Consider the following 16931-nt stretch of genomic DNA (forward strand, 5'->3'; position numbering starts at 1 on the left):
GTAGGTTTTTTTTAAAACGATGTGATTTTAAGAACAGAGGTGCCAGTACACAAACAATACAATTCAATTTTAAAAAGCAGAATTCAAATGGGTACAGCTAGAACTGATCTCTAGTAACGCTGTGCAGCAGCGTAACAAGCTGCTCGTGTCACTTGCAGAAATTCGCAAGACACTGTTTGGGGCTCCTTTTATGGCGGAGACTAGCGCTCTCTCACCGCGCTGTCCCGCACTAAGATGGCCACCACAGTATTCCCTAATGCTCGGTGCCTTGCCCTAGATCGGCAGGTATCGAGCGAGTGAAAATTCACTGAAGAATCAGGGTTCGCTTCAGTTATATCTAGGCCTCTGTTCTTACCGTTGTATAAACACTGCGGCCAGTGGAATTCAAAACTTGAAGACTTCTTTGTCTTTACATGTGAAAGCAGACAGCATTTTCTATAACTTTAAAAGAGAAAGAGAAATGATGTCACAGAGAGTGAGTGAGAGAAAGAGAGAGAAAACAACATTAAAACTGTCTCGCAGAGTCTGGAGTTGAGATTTTTTCTTGAAAAGTTAAATGTAGATTTACAAGCTGCTTGCGTCACTTTTCCCATGTTAAAAGTGCACCACTGCACTACCCTAAACCCTAAAACACTACCCCCAGCATGACACCCTACACTACCCAAACACCACTGCACTACCCTAAACCCTAAAGCACTACCCCGGCACAACCCCCTACATTACCCAAAGACCACTTCACTACCCTAAACCCTACACTAACCAAAGGCCACTGCACTACCCTAAACCCTAAATGTACCCCCAGCACGACCCCCTATACTACACAAACACCACTGTACTACCCTAAACCATAAAACACTATCAGTCCGTGGGCTCACAGCTCTGCGTCTGCGAGCTGTTGGGTCTGCAGCTCTACCTCTGCGAGCCAACCCGTTAGGTCGTAGCTGTGCCTCTGCTAGCTGTCTTGTTGGGCCGTTGCTATCCCTTTGCGATTCAGACCACAGCTCTCTCTCTGAGAGCCAGTACACTGCTGTGCCTTTGCGAGACGATGACCTGTAGCTCTCTCTCTGTAAGCCGAGACCAGGGGCCGCAGCTCTCCCTCTGAGAACCTGCCCGACGGCCCGCAGGTCTCCCTGTGCTAGCAGGATTGAAGCTGTCACTTTGCAATCCGATATTAGGAATATAAGGCAGCTCTAAAAAGAGCCCTTATGTTTATTAGTTGGTGCTACATATAAGTGGGGATGCACAGCTTCAGGTTATTCAGAAAAACTCGATTTCCTTGATCTATGAAGTGTACTCCATCACTTGTAGATATCAGCCATATCAAAAGGTACGTTGTTGTTGTAAATCAATCCCATTCTATGGTGTCTGAGGTATGCAGACACAGCTTTGTTGACATTCTTCCTAGATATTTCAATCTGAGGATAAAATTGGTTTGACCATTTCCACTTCTTTCTTTGGCATTTATTGGAATATACAAAGACATTTTGAGGCAAAAGCAAAATCAATTGTCCAAAGGTGTCCTTCATTAGCATTTCCAAGCCAAGGTCGTTACCACCACAATGCACAATCATAAGGTCAGGGGGCCTGATTCACAGAACTAACTTAAGACAAAATCCTAAACTTACTACCATTTTCGTATTCACAGAAGGCACTTAGTCATTTTGGTATTCACAGAAGACACTTACTCGTTTCGGTATTCACAGAAATTAGGAGTCCTAACTTTAGGACTCCTAAATGCCTTCAGTGAATACCGAAAGTCCTAAAATTAGAATTTTTCTCAATTTAGTGGTAGTAAAGTTAGGACTCCTAACTTTCGGACTCCTAAATGCCTTCTGTGAATACCAAAAGTCTTAAAATTAGGATTGCAAATTAGGGTGCATATTAAATTTGAGGAAAAGCATCTTTGTCATTGCTTAGTGAAAAGCAGTTTCAACGTGGAGTACATATCATTGGATAAAATTTGCTCAGCTCAACCACACCTGCATCTAGCATTTGGAAGGCACACTTCGAACTTAAAAAAATGGTGAACGTTTAACCTGCACGTACCGTTAAATGTTCGAGAAAATGTTGCAAAAAAATATTGTTAGGTTTAAAAAAATGCTTACATTTTAACCTGCACGTGCCGTTAAATGTTTTAGAAAATGTTGCAAAAAAATATCTATAGGTTTGAAAAAATTCTGAACTTTTAACCTGCATGTGCCATAGAATGTTCTAAAAAGTGTATTGATAGAATACGTTGAACTTCTGACCTGTATGTGTCCTTAAATATTTAAAAAACTATTTATATGGAAAGTTCAAAAATAACCAATAGAGAGAGGTTTTGCAATTTGAAAAAATCAAGGAACTATTCTGATTTGTTCTTTACATGTATTTATGTGTGGAGCAACAGAGAAATTGTGCCATTATTGGTTCCATTCTTGGTGAAAGCGGTGCATTACATGTACTGTGTGACAAACAAAGAATTGCATGTGTTTGTGACATTTGAAATCTGCATACCAATTACGAAGGTAAGTTAGAAATTAAGAGTGCGTGTTATGTGTTCTGTAGCAGTGATTAAGTAGTTGAGGCGATATTTTTAAAATATTTTTTATTTCTAAATAACATAGTGTTAGTAAAGTGTGGTGTTTCACATTGGTTCTAAAATATGCATAAATTGTGACTAGTTGTTAAACAAGTACTTTATATATGTTTAGGAGTTTTTCACAAAGAAAAGGTGTAAGTTGTCATCTGTATAAGACTGTATGGTTTTGAAAATTAGATGATTAGATGTAGCATTAATTTGGATTTGTATATCTATACCGGCAAGATAAACAGAATGTTGCATGTTTCCAAATTATGCTTAGCGTGGAAATAGTGGAGAAGGGGTACGAGTAGAAAATGCATGTGTTAATAATTTAACAGAGATAGAACAAAAAACAGAAATGTTATTTGAACAATCTGTGGTCTCATATTTTACACTGAGAGGTAGATTTCAATATCAGTCAAGGATGGTGTGGTACTGGAAGGCTTTGGATTTGGGTGTTAATAGGAAATCTAAGTTATTGGGGAGCGTTTCTTCAGAAGACATTTTTTATAAATATGTAACAGAGAAAAATAAATGAAAATGTGTTCTGTATATTTTCTGTACGATTTTGTTCACAGTGCTAAAGTAACTATGATTATTAGTGGAGGTAATTGTCAGGGTGTGTTGGGGGGCGGAGCTAGCCGGCGTCGATGGCGGACGCGTGAGCCCTCGGCTCCTCGCAAAGCTCCAGAATTATCCTGCTTGACTATCCTTGATGTGCTCAAATTGGCTATAGCTTGTCTGGAACCATCGGCTGGCACCCCGGGCAGTGATCGATGATCTTTTTGGACGGCTGCAGGGCGTGAATTCCTGAACATCCCGGGGCATTGTGCCTGGTGGCGCGCCTGTGGCGGACTAGGCCGAAAGCAGCGGGCTATCCTGGAAAAGAGGCCGGGCGACGTCACTGTGCGTGCGGCCACATTCCCGGCGGCTGTCGCACACCGTGCAAACCAAGGCGCGATTGGAACGGACCCTGGATTGCAAAGCCCTCCACCTCCTACCCCACACTGCCCCGGTGGGACAGGGGACTGGAGAAGCAGCGGAGCAGTGGAGCACACTAACTGAAGCGCCGCGCCACGTGGTGGGGCGACACCGAGCCCGGCGCTGCAACCTGGCTCACTTGCACAGATCGCATGAGGCTCTGCCATCTCCCATTATTCTGCTGAGGGACTGATTATCTGGGACAGCTGAGAAGGACCTGACCCTATCTGGTACTGGGCCGTTCTGGAACCTGCGGACAAGGAAGTACTACCCGCCATTGCCGCCGCCATTTTCCACGCATCGGATACCTGACCGCTGGCGACGAGGTATCGAGGACCGGAGTAGACACCTGACCGGCCAGTGCGGCGAGCTTCTTTGCCCGGTGCTGCCACGCATCGTAAATACCATGGGGAAGAACGAGGCGACCCAGGGGAAGATCTCCTTTGAACGGCGCCGTCTGAAGGGATCAGAGGTCCCGGCACCGGACACATCGCCGAAGGGTGCGGCAGCGGCGCCGACCCAGGCTCCGACGGAGCTCCGGGACATGTTGGCAGCCATGGAGAAAGGCATTCAGGAGAGTATAGCGGCGGTGGGCACCAAGATAGATGCTCTGTCGTACCGCATGGACCGCATGGCAGAGCGTGTGGACAAACATGCGGAGCGCCTTGACATGGCGGAGCGCCGGCTCACTGAGGCCGAAGAAGCCCAGATGGAATGGGACAAGGAACGCAAGCAATTCGACAGACTCCTGACAGTCATCAGGGACAAGACAGAGGACCTGGAAGCACGTTCTCGCAGATCCAACCTCCGTATCACAGGAGTGGCGGAATCCACGCAAACGGGGAAAATGGAACTATTTGTGGAGAAACTCCTGAAAACACTCCTGGGAGAGGAAGTCTTTTCCCCCATGTTCATTGTGGAACGCGCCCACCGCACACTGGGCCCGCAGCCCCAGCCTGGCTTGCCACCCCGCCCCATAATCGCGAAACTGCTCAACTATCGCGATCGGGACACTGCCCTGAGAGTGGCGAGGGAGAAGGGCAAACTCCAGCATGAGGGCATGAACATCTCCCTCTATCCGGACTTCACAGCCAAGGTGCAGGAGGAACGGCGGCAGTTCGCGCCGTATAAGAAGCAACTCAGAGCACTAGGCCTGGATTATGCAATGATGTATCCAGCCAAACTTCGGATCAATACAGGTGGGAAATCGTACTACTTCACGGACCCGAAAGAACTGCATAAGTCCCTTAAGACCTGGACTCGGGAAAGGAAGGAGAACCGGAGTGGCCGGGAGGACGAGGAGGAGGTATCTATGGAGGAACAGGACTAAAAAGCGGCTGAAGAGGGGGTTGATCCTCTACACACTGGTCGGATCACGGACCCGGATAATATGGGCGCCCCGGCCTTGCACTGGCACCTGCTCCACGATTTGGGGATGGACAACTTGGTTACCCTATGGCGCTGGTAAGGGGTTGTGTGCTTCGTGGCAAAATACACTGTGCCGGGGGAGCCAGTCAGAGTGGGTCTGAGTAACACTTTCTGCCATGCCTTGAGCATTGACTCTTGAATGGAGCTGAGAGGGGAGCGGTACTTGCACTCTCTTGGAACAGTTCGGGGTGTACTGCATTGGTGCGCTCTGCCCTTGAGCTTTTGGTTGTTTTTACTCACTGAGGGGTTGGTGTCGGACTATTTGACGCTACACCTGTAGGGGGTACATGGGGGGGAGAGTGGGGTCTGTCTGACCAGGTTGGGGGAGGTCGGCTGTGGGTGGGTTGCTGTACTTGGGGTGGGAGCTAGACTCGGGGAGGAAAGGGGGGGTGTTTGGTTGGGGTTGTTGACGGGGTTTGACTGTGAAGTGTGTGAATTGAAGTGTTCTGCTGTCCCTGTTCGCGAGCGCCGGAGGGCGATTATGAGTTGGGGTGTCCTACTGTGTCCAGCACTATCCATCCTTACGGTCCATGCTCTGAAACCACTTAGCAATGGCTGATGCCACACCGACTATGCATGCACATGCCCGGAATGAGCTGAATTTACTGACTTGGAATGTGCGGGGCCTGAACGACTTCCGCAAAGTGAGGAAAGTCCTTAACTATCTTAGCAGACACCACGTTGACATAGCACTGCTGCAGGAGACACACCTGCCACTCTCCAGCAGAATGCTCAAATCCAGGGGTTTGTCGGGGAACACAGTGGCAGCGGGTTACACTACACATGCCCGGGGGGTGTTAATTTGGGCCAATCCAAAGTCACAGTTGCGGCTCATTCCGGTGCATTCAGACCCAGACGGTAGATATGTCCTGGCGAGATGTGTGGGTAAGGGGATGGACATACTAATAGTGAACGTCTATGGCCCTAACTATGACCACCCTGAATTCTATAAGACCCTGTCAGCTATGGCAAGAACGCATGCTCAGCCCTGGATGTTGTGGGGCGGGGACTTTAAATTTGTGTTTGATCCATCAATTGACCGCTCCGCGGGCCCTGCCCGGAGACCTGTGGCCTCGGCCACGTACATGGCGGCTGAAATGATCAAATCTGACTTGCTGGATGTGTGGAGGGAAAAGCATCCGAGGGCGGGTGGGTTTACACACTATTCTGCATTTCACGATGTACACACCAGGATAGACTACTGGTTGGCACCCCCCCTGGTACTTAACAACATTAGCACATGCACAGTCCTCCCACGCACGCTTTCAGATCACTCCCCTATTCTCCTCCGCCTCGCGACGCCCAGGAGGGGGATCCCAGCCTTCACCTGTCGGTTCCCGCCTTTTGCACTGCTTGACGAGGCCTTCCGGGGGGAACTAGCAGAGGAAATAGAGCAGTTCTTTACTACAAACATAGGCACAGTGGATGACTTCTTTACGGTGTGGGAGGCATTTAAGGTTTACATCAGGGGGGTAGCGATGTCGAAACATTCCAGTGTGTTACGATCCATACGGCGAGACCTAACTACTCTGGAAACGAAGATGGCGGATCTTGAGGCAGAGCAGCTGCGGCTGGGCGGCGAGGCGGGAGACGGGGCGCTGTCCCGATTCCTGTCCGAGTTTCAGGCACTGGCGGACAGAGAGGTCCTCTACATGGGCAAATACGCCACGGCGAGACAATATGGGGAGGGTGAGAGGCCCGGGGCGCTTCTAGCACGCATGGTTCGCAGCACCAGGCGACCGCTGGTCATAGAGGAACTGAGAACTCCGGAGGGAGACACAGTGACGGACGAGGAGCAGGTACTTCAGACGTTCAGGAGTTATTATGCGGAGCTATACCGAGCTAAAACACAGGGAGTGGAGGGTGAGATGGAGGACTACTTAGACCATATAGCCATGCCGTTCCTCAAGAACTCGGACAGGGAATTCTTAATGGCCCCCTTCCACCAAGACGAAATATTAGAGGCACTGGCGGGCATGCGCTCGGGTAGTGCACCGGGCTCAGATGGCCTCACGGTGGGGTTTTATAAGGCATTTAAGGATCTGCTGCTGCCACACCTAATCACCCTGTTTGACGCCATCTGCGAGAACGGTGAAATGCCGACCACCATGCGAGAGGCGCTACTCATCACCATACCCAAGCCGGGTAAACCCCCCGATCTCTGCGGCTCGTATAGACCCCTTAGTCTCCTTAATGTAGACGCCAAAATCTATGCCAAGGTCCTGGCCACTCGCCTGGCCCTGCTAGTACCTGGGTTGGTTGCCCCAGAACAGTCCGGGTTTGTCCCGTGCAGGAATTTAACCTACAATATCAGAACAGTGTTAGGCGCGATGCAGCATATCAAGCAGGAGAAGAGCGCATTGGCTATATTCCTTGATATGGAAAAGGCGTTCGATTCGGTTGAATGGCCCTTTATGGTTCGGGTGTTGCGCAAGATGGGATTGGGCAAACAGTTCCTTCAGCAGATTGGCGCGCTGTACCATCGACCCTTCGCTAGGCTCCGCCTGGGTGACAGGGTAACGGATCCGATTGACATAAGCAGGGGCACTCGACAGGGCTGCCCATTGTCGCCGTTGCTTTACGCACTGGTGGCGGAACCCCTGGCGTGCGCCATGCGGGAGTACCACAGCCTAGAGGGGGTTAGCTTCCCTACATATAAGATCGGGATATCAACATACGCTGACGACACGCTGTTGTACGTCAGAGAACCGGAAGTTAATTTGCCTGCGGTGCTCCGCGAAGTGGTCCGTTTCGGCTCGCTATCGGGCCTGAAAGTGAACTGGGACAAATCGATCGCGTTCCCGCTCACCCCGGTGACACGACAGTTCGACATGGACTACCCACTGCACTGGTCCGCCGACTCAGTTCGCTACCTGGGCATTCAACTCCACTCGGACCCGGAGGTCCTTGTTCGAGACAACTACGGAGTGGCCTATAACAACCTAGTGGATGACGTAGATAAGTGGATCCGTCTCCCGCTCTCCCTCTCGGGTAGGATTGCGCTAATGAAAATGGTGGTACTCCCCCGATTTCTGTTCCTCTTCCTGAATCTACCTGTGGTTTTATCCAAGACCTTCTTCCGGCAGCTCACCTCGGTGTTGGTGAAACTAGCTTGGGGGGGGAAACAGCCCAGAGTTAGTTGGAAGACTTTGATTCTACCTTGCGAAATGGGGTGGCTGGGAGCGCCGGACCTAGAACGGTATTATAGAGTCGCCCAGGCATCGCACTTATACTCATGGGTGCACGGTGACCCTCGGACCCCGCACCTTATACTGGAGCGGTTGTTCGCGGACCCGCTCCCTCTGCCTGCTACTGTCTGCCTACCCACAGACCGCGCCACGGGCCGGTTGGTCTCGCTGAAGGCGACCAACCACGCCTGGAATTGCCTAGTGCGCTCTCGGGGCTGCACTCTGCTTTACTCCCCACTGTTACCGGTGGAGTGGGCCCTATGGCTCGACCCGCTCGGTGAGAAGTGAGTGGTCAAGGCGCTGAGTTCTCTTAGTGTAACGAAAATGGAGGACCTGTTTGAGGGAGGTGTACTCAAAACCTGGGATCAGCTACTAGTTGCCGGGGCAGGCCACACTCTATTACAAAAATTCCAATACCACAGGCTCCGCTCGGCCTTTCGTGAGCTACTGGGCCCGGATTTGGAGGAACCTGAGGAGATCCCGGAACTAACATATATACTGAAATCCACCTCTGCGGCGAAACTCATTACACAGCTTAACAAGCTGGGTGTGACGCACCAGCGTCTGCAACAGTCGAAGGCCAGAGAGGCCTGGCAGGCAGACCTACAATCCCCCATAGATGATGGAATGTGGCGCTACTGCTGCACAAGCACGCGCAAGATATCTCTAAACGGACGGCACCGCTTGGTGCATTTCAAATATTTACAACGAGTGTATTACACCCCGGCTCGCCTCCATCGCTATGGCCTCCGCGCCTCGGCCGAATGCGAACGCTGCCGGACTCCGACAGCTGATTTCTACCATTTGGCATGGCAGTGCCCAGGAGTGCAGGCATTCTGGGGGGAGGTCTTTGCGGAACTGGATCAAATACTGGGGGAGCCTTTGTCTCGTGCCCCTGCTTTGGCGCTACTCGGTTATTCGAAACCACTAGCCCCGGGACTGCGTCGTCTGGTGGACATGGCGTTGCTCCTTGCAAGGAGGGTGGTAGCGACCTGCTGGATGAGGGGGCCCCTCCCCACCAAAGCTAAATGGCTGAGGGACCTGCAGTACTGCTGTACCCAGACAGAACTGTATAGCGACCTTCTTCCGCCCAGAAGCAGGCCCAAGAATTTCTGGGACCTTTACAAAGAGTACAAACAGAGGAGTGAGGAGGACGGCTCTGACACCGCTGAGGAGGTTGAACTGCAAGATAGAGTAGAAGAGATCGAAGCCAGCACTGCACACGGTGACACGGGGGAGGCGGGAATGGGGAGGCCTCTGGTTGACTGAGGGTGGCTGTGAGAACTCGGAGATGGGCTGCTGAAGGATAGTAGGGTAAGGGCAGGTTTATAGGGGGGGACGGGGTGGGGACACGGGGTAGGAACACTCGGGTGATTGTATAGTCGGGACGGGTTAGGCAGACACACAGACACACACAGGTGGGTGGGGGGGCAGTTTGTTGGGCATTGTTTAATTTCTTATAGTGGATATGACGTTGGATCGCTGACTATCATGTGGACAGGTTGATTGCCAGTTGTCACACCACTACAATACGCTACCTGTGTTGGGAGCCCTCGATTGGCATGGTTGTGCTGCTACTTTACTACCTCGCCGCCAGGCCTCCGGGATGCTGGCACTAAGGCTGTGTACGACTTACATCTAGCAGTTTCTGAGAAATTGACGCCGATCCCGGAGTTAATTCATGCACATGTGATAATGCTGGTGATGTCAATGGCTTTGCTGTCAATAAAGATCTTTTGAAATAAAAAAAATTGTCAGGGTGTGTTTCTCCGCTGAATGTACGCAGGCCTTTAAGTGGTCCGGGTCTTGTCGGTACTGAGCTCCACCATGCCTTTAAGACAGTTGCCAATTTGTTCAACCCATTTAAAGCTGTTAATATACATATAGTAAAGGGACGATACATACACATTTTGAGAATTACACCTTTATGTACTCTGTCCAGCTCCCACCAACATTTTGTGCCCCCAGTGGTACTGTTTATGAAAATAATCTAATACAGCTCTTTGTATTGTAAAAATAGCACCTCAAAGTTTATTGCCATAATGGTAGGGTTTGTACTGTGTAGAGAATGTTGCAATAAGTTTTAATGGTATAAAACAGCACTGTATTATGTTGGAAATATTACATGTGCATAGGTTGTGATGTGATTTTTTACACTGTGAGGTACATTTGAATATAAGTGAAGACAGGTGTTATACTGCAAACCCATTCAGAATGTGCATTTGAGAAGTTGGCCTGGCATATGCTGTCCACGTTGCACCAGTCCAATTGACCCTTATTGATGGTAGGTTATAGACAACCTTTATAGAAAGCTATCCTAGTTGTAGCTGTGGAGAGCAGCCTTCAGGCTAAGTCTTGGAGGAATGTAAAGCAGCTTGTTTTACTAGTCTATAATCTCATGAATAACCAAATGAAGGGAGAACCACACCAGGTGTATATATAAAATATATGTATTTATTATGAACACATCCCTCTATTCTCTATATGTCTAAACACAGCCATGGATCACTGTTGACTTCAATGGGGAATGTCGATGTTGGAATTTTCAAAAATAAAGGACACTTAGGAGAGAACTTTGAGCAAACTCCTTTAGACTTAAGGGGTTTAAGAGCCAACACCTACGGGAGCACCGGAATACTTGAGTTACCTTACCCAGGGAAGCCGGGTGCATAGGTGTCTTTTGGTGTCTGGAATCGTTATCATTTCCAATGGCGATCTGCTGCAAAGAGGAAAGTGTACGGGTGGATCCAAGTCTGGATCAAAGATGAGAAGAACCTGAAAGCAAAGGGGACAGAGTCTGGGTCACTTGCCAGTGACCAGGGGCATGATAGATGAATGCCCACCGATGTTGGGTGATTTCAGGTAAAGAAGGTGAAGCTTGACTCTTCAGCCACGAGGACCAGGAGGTGTCAACAACAACCGGGATCTGGAATTGAGCTGTCCCATGTTGGATGTCGAGTGCTGCAGTGTCGGTGCCCGTATTGGACCCAACAAGCCTTGGTGACAGCAACCCATGCAGGAATCAAAGAAATGCTTCAGTGCATACCAGCAAGATCTGAGGGACTCACCACATGGTGGAGAGTCAGGGCACATCTGGAGCAACCAGGCAAGCCCAATGAAAAGTAGAGTTGCTTTCGTGGGGACCCACTAGTTGAAAGACCAGGGATCACAAAGGGGCCTCAAGCAGAAATACAAGAAGTGGTCTCAGGGACTACTCGTCGAGTGTAGGCCTACAATCTTTGATGCAAATATTGCTCTGGGCTTGGACTACAAGTAGACCAAAGCAGAACTTCAAGAGATGTCGAAAAGTTAATGCACCAGCAAATGTGTGAGGTGTCCAGGAGTTCAGGTTCCACGTCACTCGTGAGGGCTGCAGGTCTCAGTATTGCTGGAGACTTGGGTCGGCCTTTGAGAAGTTGGGAAATCCTCTTCCTGTGTTGCAAATACTTCAGAGTCCAGCAGAATCTTCGGACATGCAGACTGTCAAGATGCTTCATTGGTGCCTGCCCAGCAGGGGACTCACTCCTTGACCCCAAGGGAGATCCTTCCATCCTCTAGTCTTTAGTAGAGCGTTGAAGTTCCAGTATTCAGTTTCCGAGAGTTGTCCAGGTGTAATCTAAAGTCCTGTTGCCAGGGGTTCCTTACTTATACTAAAGAAGGGGTTGGACATACTCTGGCGACCAACCTATGGGAGGGTCTGGAAAAGTGGGTAGCTACACCCATTTCCTTTGTCCAGTTCCCCACCAGAGCAGGGGCTGCTAACCCTTGCAACCGGTTGGAACTGGGCTATGCACAGGGACACGAAATGTGCCCGCAGTGCACCCACCCAGCCCCAATACAATAAAACACTAAAGCCTGTCTGGGAGGTGGTTACACCTCCCTGCGACAGGAAACCTATTGTCCAGGCCTCCCCTGACAGAGTTTTGGCCAGCAGCAGGAGGACAGACTCGTGTCTGTAGCTGCAGCATCAATTTTGTGATGCCACGGCTCGTTTAATCTATGACCGGGTAGACCAGTGTGTACATGTCTCTCCCTCTAGAAGGGTGGAATTCTACCCCTGCCACCAGAACTGTGGGGGTTGGGGTAGGATTCCAAAATGTTTGACACCAAACACAACATGTTTCCATGCAGCCATTCCAAAGTTAGCATTTACCGTGAGGTTATAATGCACTTAAGAGTATATGGTCTGGCTGCATCACAATACAGCCTTAGAGAATAGATTCTCAAAGCTGCAGAGGGGTCCTGCTCATGCATGGGCACCCTCTCACACGAAACCAAGCACCCTGCCTTCAGGATTGTTAAGGCCTGCCATAGGGGTGACTGATAGGTTTCAATGTGCACTGATTTAAAGTAGACATAGGTAGCCTATATCTTAATAAGGGGTGCATGCACCACCTTACCCTGGCTGCAGTAGCAGTCCTGTGGTGTCATTTTGGAAGGCTTCCCAGGGGGTGGCATATTACATTCTGCAGCCCATGGTAGACCTCCAGGCTACCTATGCCCTTAGTACCTAGTACTAGGGACTCACAAGAGTACCCCAGTAACCAAACTGGAGTGTGCCTATAGTACATGCAATCAATTTAGAGGGGAAGCAGCAAGGCTGGAGTCCTGGATAGCAGGGCCCCAGCCAAACTAAAGTCGAAAAAACAGTGAAACAACAGCAAAAAGTGGGGTAACCACAGTAAGCAGATCTTACTCTCCCACAGTGCACAGATTACATGGAGAGTAAATGGACAAAATAAATGTGCACGTTGCTTTGTGTATGTATGCATGGTTAGAATAATTTGATGATACTTTAAGATATAATCTAAACAGTGTTTGTGCTCTACAATTGGGTATAGTGACTAGATGCTGCTAAAGGGATTATTTATTGCTTTTTCTTACAAAATAAAGGTGGAGAGGGGCGTTTTTTTACAAGTGATATTTTTTAAATGTGCGAGAGATAAAAAAGAAAAGAATTTTCTTAGTACATTTTCTGTAAAAAAATTTCACACTAGTAAACTAACTGTGAGTATAAGTGATGAAAATTGTTAGGTTGTGTGTCTGTGCTGAATATACGCAGGCCTTTAAGTGGGCCGGGTCTTACCGGTGCTGAACACTGCTACCCCTTTCAGACACCCGCCATTTTTTTCATCCCACTTAAAGCCCTGAAAATAGGTATATTAAAGGAATGGTACAATAAAAGTTTAGAAATTACACCTCTGTTTACTCTCCTCATCTTCCACCCCCATTTTGTGCACCCAACAGTAGTGTTTGTAAAAAATTAAGTAATAGAGCTTTATCTAGTATGAAAATAGCACTTATACTTATATTGGCATGTTCGTGGGATTCGTAGTGTAAAGAGAAGGTCGTAATCAGATTCAATGGTACAAAAGTAACGACATGTGTTTCAAAGATTACATGGTTTTAGGAATAAGCTCTCCCTCTGCGAGTCCTCGTGCCCACAGTTGTACCTCTGGAAGCACAAGCCAACACTGGAAAAATACTGCAGCTCTTTCTCTACGAGATACCCCTTTCACGCTCCCTCTCCCCACATCACCATCTCACACCTATCACTTTACAAGTGGACAACCCACTCCTCTCCCTATACTATACATGTTGGCTTGAAGAGGGAGAGCTGCAGGCCGGCTCACAGAGGAACAGCTGCGGGCCGCAGCTGTTCCTCTGTGAGCCGGCCCGCAGATCTCCTTCTTCAAGCCAACGGACCATAGATCTCCCTCTGCAAGCTAGTTAGTTGGCTCGTAGCTCTTCCTCTACGAGCCAGACCACCGGCTCTCAACACTCCCTCCACGAATCACTGGTTGGCTCGCTGCTCTTCGTCTGCGAGCCGTCGGGCCAGCAGTTGTACCTCTGCAAGCCAATACTGGAAATATACTGCAGCTCTCTCTGCGAGATACCCCCTTCATGCTCCCTCTCCCCACATCACCATCCCGCAGCTATCCCTTTGCAAGCCTGCGGCCCACACCTCTCCCTATAGCAGTCGGCCCGCAGATGTTCTTCTGCGAGCCAGCCTGCAGCTCTCCCTCTGCGAACCACCGGTTGGCTCGCAGCTCTTTGTCTGCGAGCCATCAGGCCCGCAGTTGTAAATTTGCAAACCAACCCTGGAAATATATCGCAGCTCTCTCTCAGTGAAATACACCCTTCACACTCCCCCTCCCCACATCACTGTCCCGCACCTATCCCTTTGCAAGCCTATGGTGTCGTAAATTGACAGCAATGGGTTAGCATTTAGCTGAAGCCATCCTGTATTTAGAAGTTATCTTATACCCTTTTTGAAAGCCATTTTGAATTTCTGGCAGCCATTTTGTTTGCCATGTGCTCGCCATGTGCTCTGTCCTCCCTCATTGTTAACTGCTCTTGGAATCTGCCTAGAGACAAACTATATTCAGCATCTTCCACTTGGCACATGCCCAGAAGGGCCTAGCTAGTAGAATGCACCTGCTTCTCTAGTATAACTGTCAGGCTATTTTTGCTGCTGTATGGAGAAGTAACTCTCCTCCCACTTTGTTGAGCAAGTAGATCTTGTATGCCCAACTTAGTCATTTTGCATGCTTACATGAGCCAGGACTGCCCCTTGCATTTATGCTTACTATGTAACCCTAAGTATATATAAAGCCCCAGCTTTCTGTACTCCTCAGACTGCCTCATTCAGTTGCTAAGGCTGCTGTGAGACGTAGTCTCACTCATTTGAGTTTAAAAAAAAATGTAACTTTTATATTTCAGCTTCTGTGCCAATTTCTTTGTGGGTTTAAAGGACCAAGTATCAGTGGGACCCCTAGGAAGGTTTCTTGATTTCTTCAGTTGAAGTGGCTAGGTCAGGAGTGTCAGGAGACAGAAATCTACTGAGAGGACAGGACAGGATTCTACTAAGGAGGTACTCTGTGCACAGAGATTCTGGGGATTCTCTGTCTCTGCAGCCCAGTATATTTCTGATTTTCCTGATTTTGATCCTCCACATGATGTCACCCCTGACTGAGAACCTTTTTGGTGTGAGTATTCTAAAAAGAAAACGACCGTTAGGTCATTCAGACTTGGCAGTTAGGATTGGTAAGGTAGTTTAGTAACGCTTACTGTGGCTTTGGAATTTTGGAATTTATGTTGGCCAACTTTGGATATGTATGGGTTAGATATGCAAATTGCAATTTGTGTAGGCAGGTAATGAGGGGATTTTTTTCTGTCTGATTTTGTTGAACGGTACAACGTACCAAAAGTACTTTAAGCACTACTTTGGGTCAGCGGTCACGCGCAGCAGGAATGCCGGATCACTGCCGGAGTCACGCCAGAGTCCAGCCCATCTGCGCCCGTCCGCGCTGAGGACGGGCTGCAGGATGGGCTGCAGGACGGGCTGCTCATCGACATCTCGCACTCCAGCTCAGGTTGGTTAACTCACGACCTGTCTCCCAATCGCCTGACGTATTCTGCTCTTGCTTTAACTTCTATGCGATCCCGCATACCCGTCTCCTGTACCTCCTGTACTTTGCCAACTCATTATTTTACCTGTGCAGGATGTGGCTTTTCTACCGGTAAAATTATGCTCTCTAAGACACAAACTACCAAGGCACATTACCGGGGCAAAAGGAAGGCCACTAAGAATCTTCAGACTTCCCCTCCTCTCCAATTTTGGAGTATTAATTGTAGATCGCTTCCCAAAAATAAATTCAATTTGTTTGATTTTATAAATGAAGAGTCGCCAGACGTATTGTTTCTGACTGAGACCTGGCTCTACGAAAGCTCTGGACCTGACATTGCCATAGCCGTTCCTAACAACTACGTGATGGTACGTCAGGACAGAGCTTCTGGGAAGGGTGGGGGGATTGCTATTATTTTTAAAACTATCTACCAATGCAAGTTGGAGTCGTTTTCCCTTCCTGGATGTGAGGCCGCTCTATTTAAACTAATGATTGACCCTCAACTAACGCTTTCCGGGCAATGCTGGCCCTTGGATATCGTCATTGGCCGATATTATATCCCCTGTACTACTAAAAATGGCTAATTTCACCATTCTTGGTGACCTTAACATCCATCTTGAAGATGCCGAAGGTACTCTCAGTCAGTCGTTATTGTCTGACCTTGAAGTTTTCAATCTTTTACTTCGCAACTCTGGGGCTACTCATACGGCCGGTCACTTGTTAGATCAAATCATTTCTAATTTACCCTATGACTGTTCCCAATGGGCCACTAGAATGGTCTGACCACTTTGCGGTACACTTTATGTTACCTCTCTCCTTAACCAATGCTAAGCCCTGTGTTGGTAAGAGCAAGCCTTCCTATCGGTGGGACAAACTTAATATGGTGGCATTCAATCAACATCTTACTGAATCTATTCCGATTCTGGAAAAATCGGGACCGGAATCTGATGCTGTAGTCTCCCAGTGGTTAATGGATGCTGTAACTGCATCCCTTCCTCCTATATCTAACAACCACAGATCCCTTCATCCTCCCGCACCTTGGTTCTCTGAAGAGCTAAAATGACAACGAGCCAAGTGCAAGGCCTTGGAAAGAAAATGGAGGCTCTCCTATTCAACCCCTAGTAAGGCAGCTTATAAAGAAGCACTAAAGAGCTATCACGTTAACTGTAAATTGGCCAAGGCCACCTTCACGGCATCTATGATTACTCAGGCACAGAACTGTCTGCGGACCCTTTTTGCAGTGGTGAAGAGGCTAACAGGAGCAGATACGGTACCTTCTCCTCCTGCTCTGGATAAACCACAGTGTGATGCTATTGCAGATTTCTTTATTTCTAAGGTGGAGCATATTCATGAATCCTTGAT

This window comes from Lissotriton vulgaris, chromosome 3_1 (genome assembly GCF_964263255.1).
Source record: "Lissotriton vulgaris chromosome 3_1, aLisVul1.2, whole genome shotgun sequence".
Taxonomy (NCBI): domain Eukaryota; kingdom Metazoa; phylum Chordata; class Amphibia; order Caudata; family Salamandridae; genus Lissotriton; species Lissotriton vulgaris.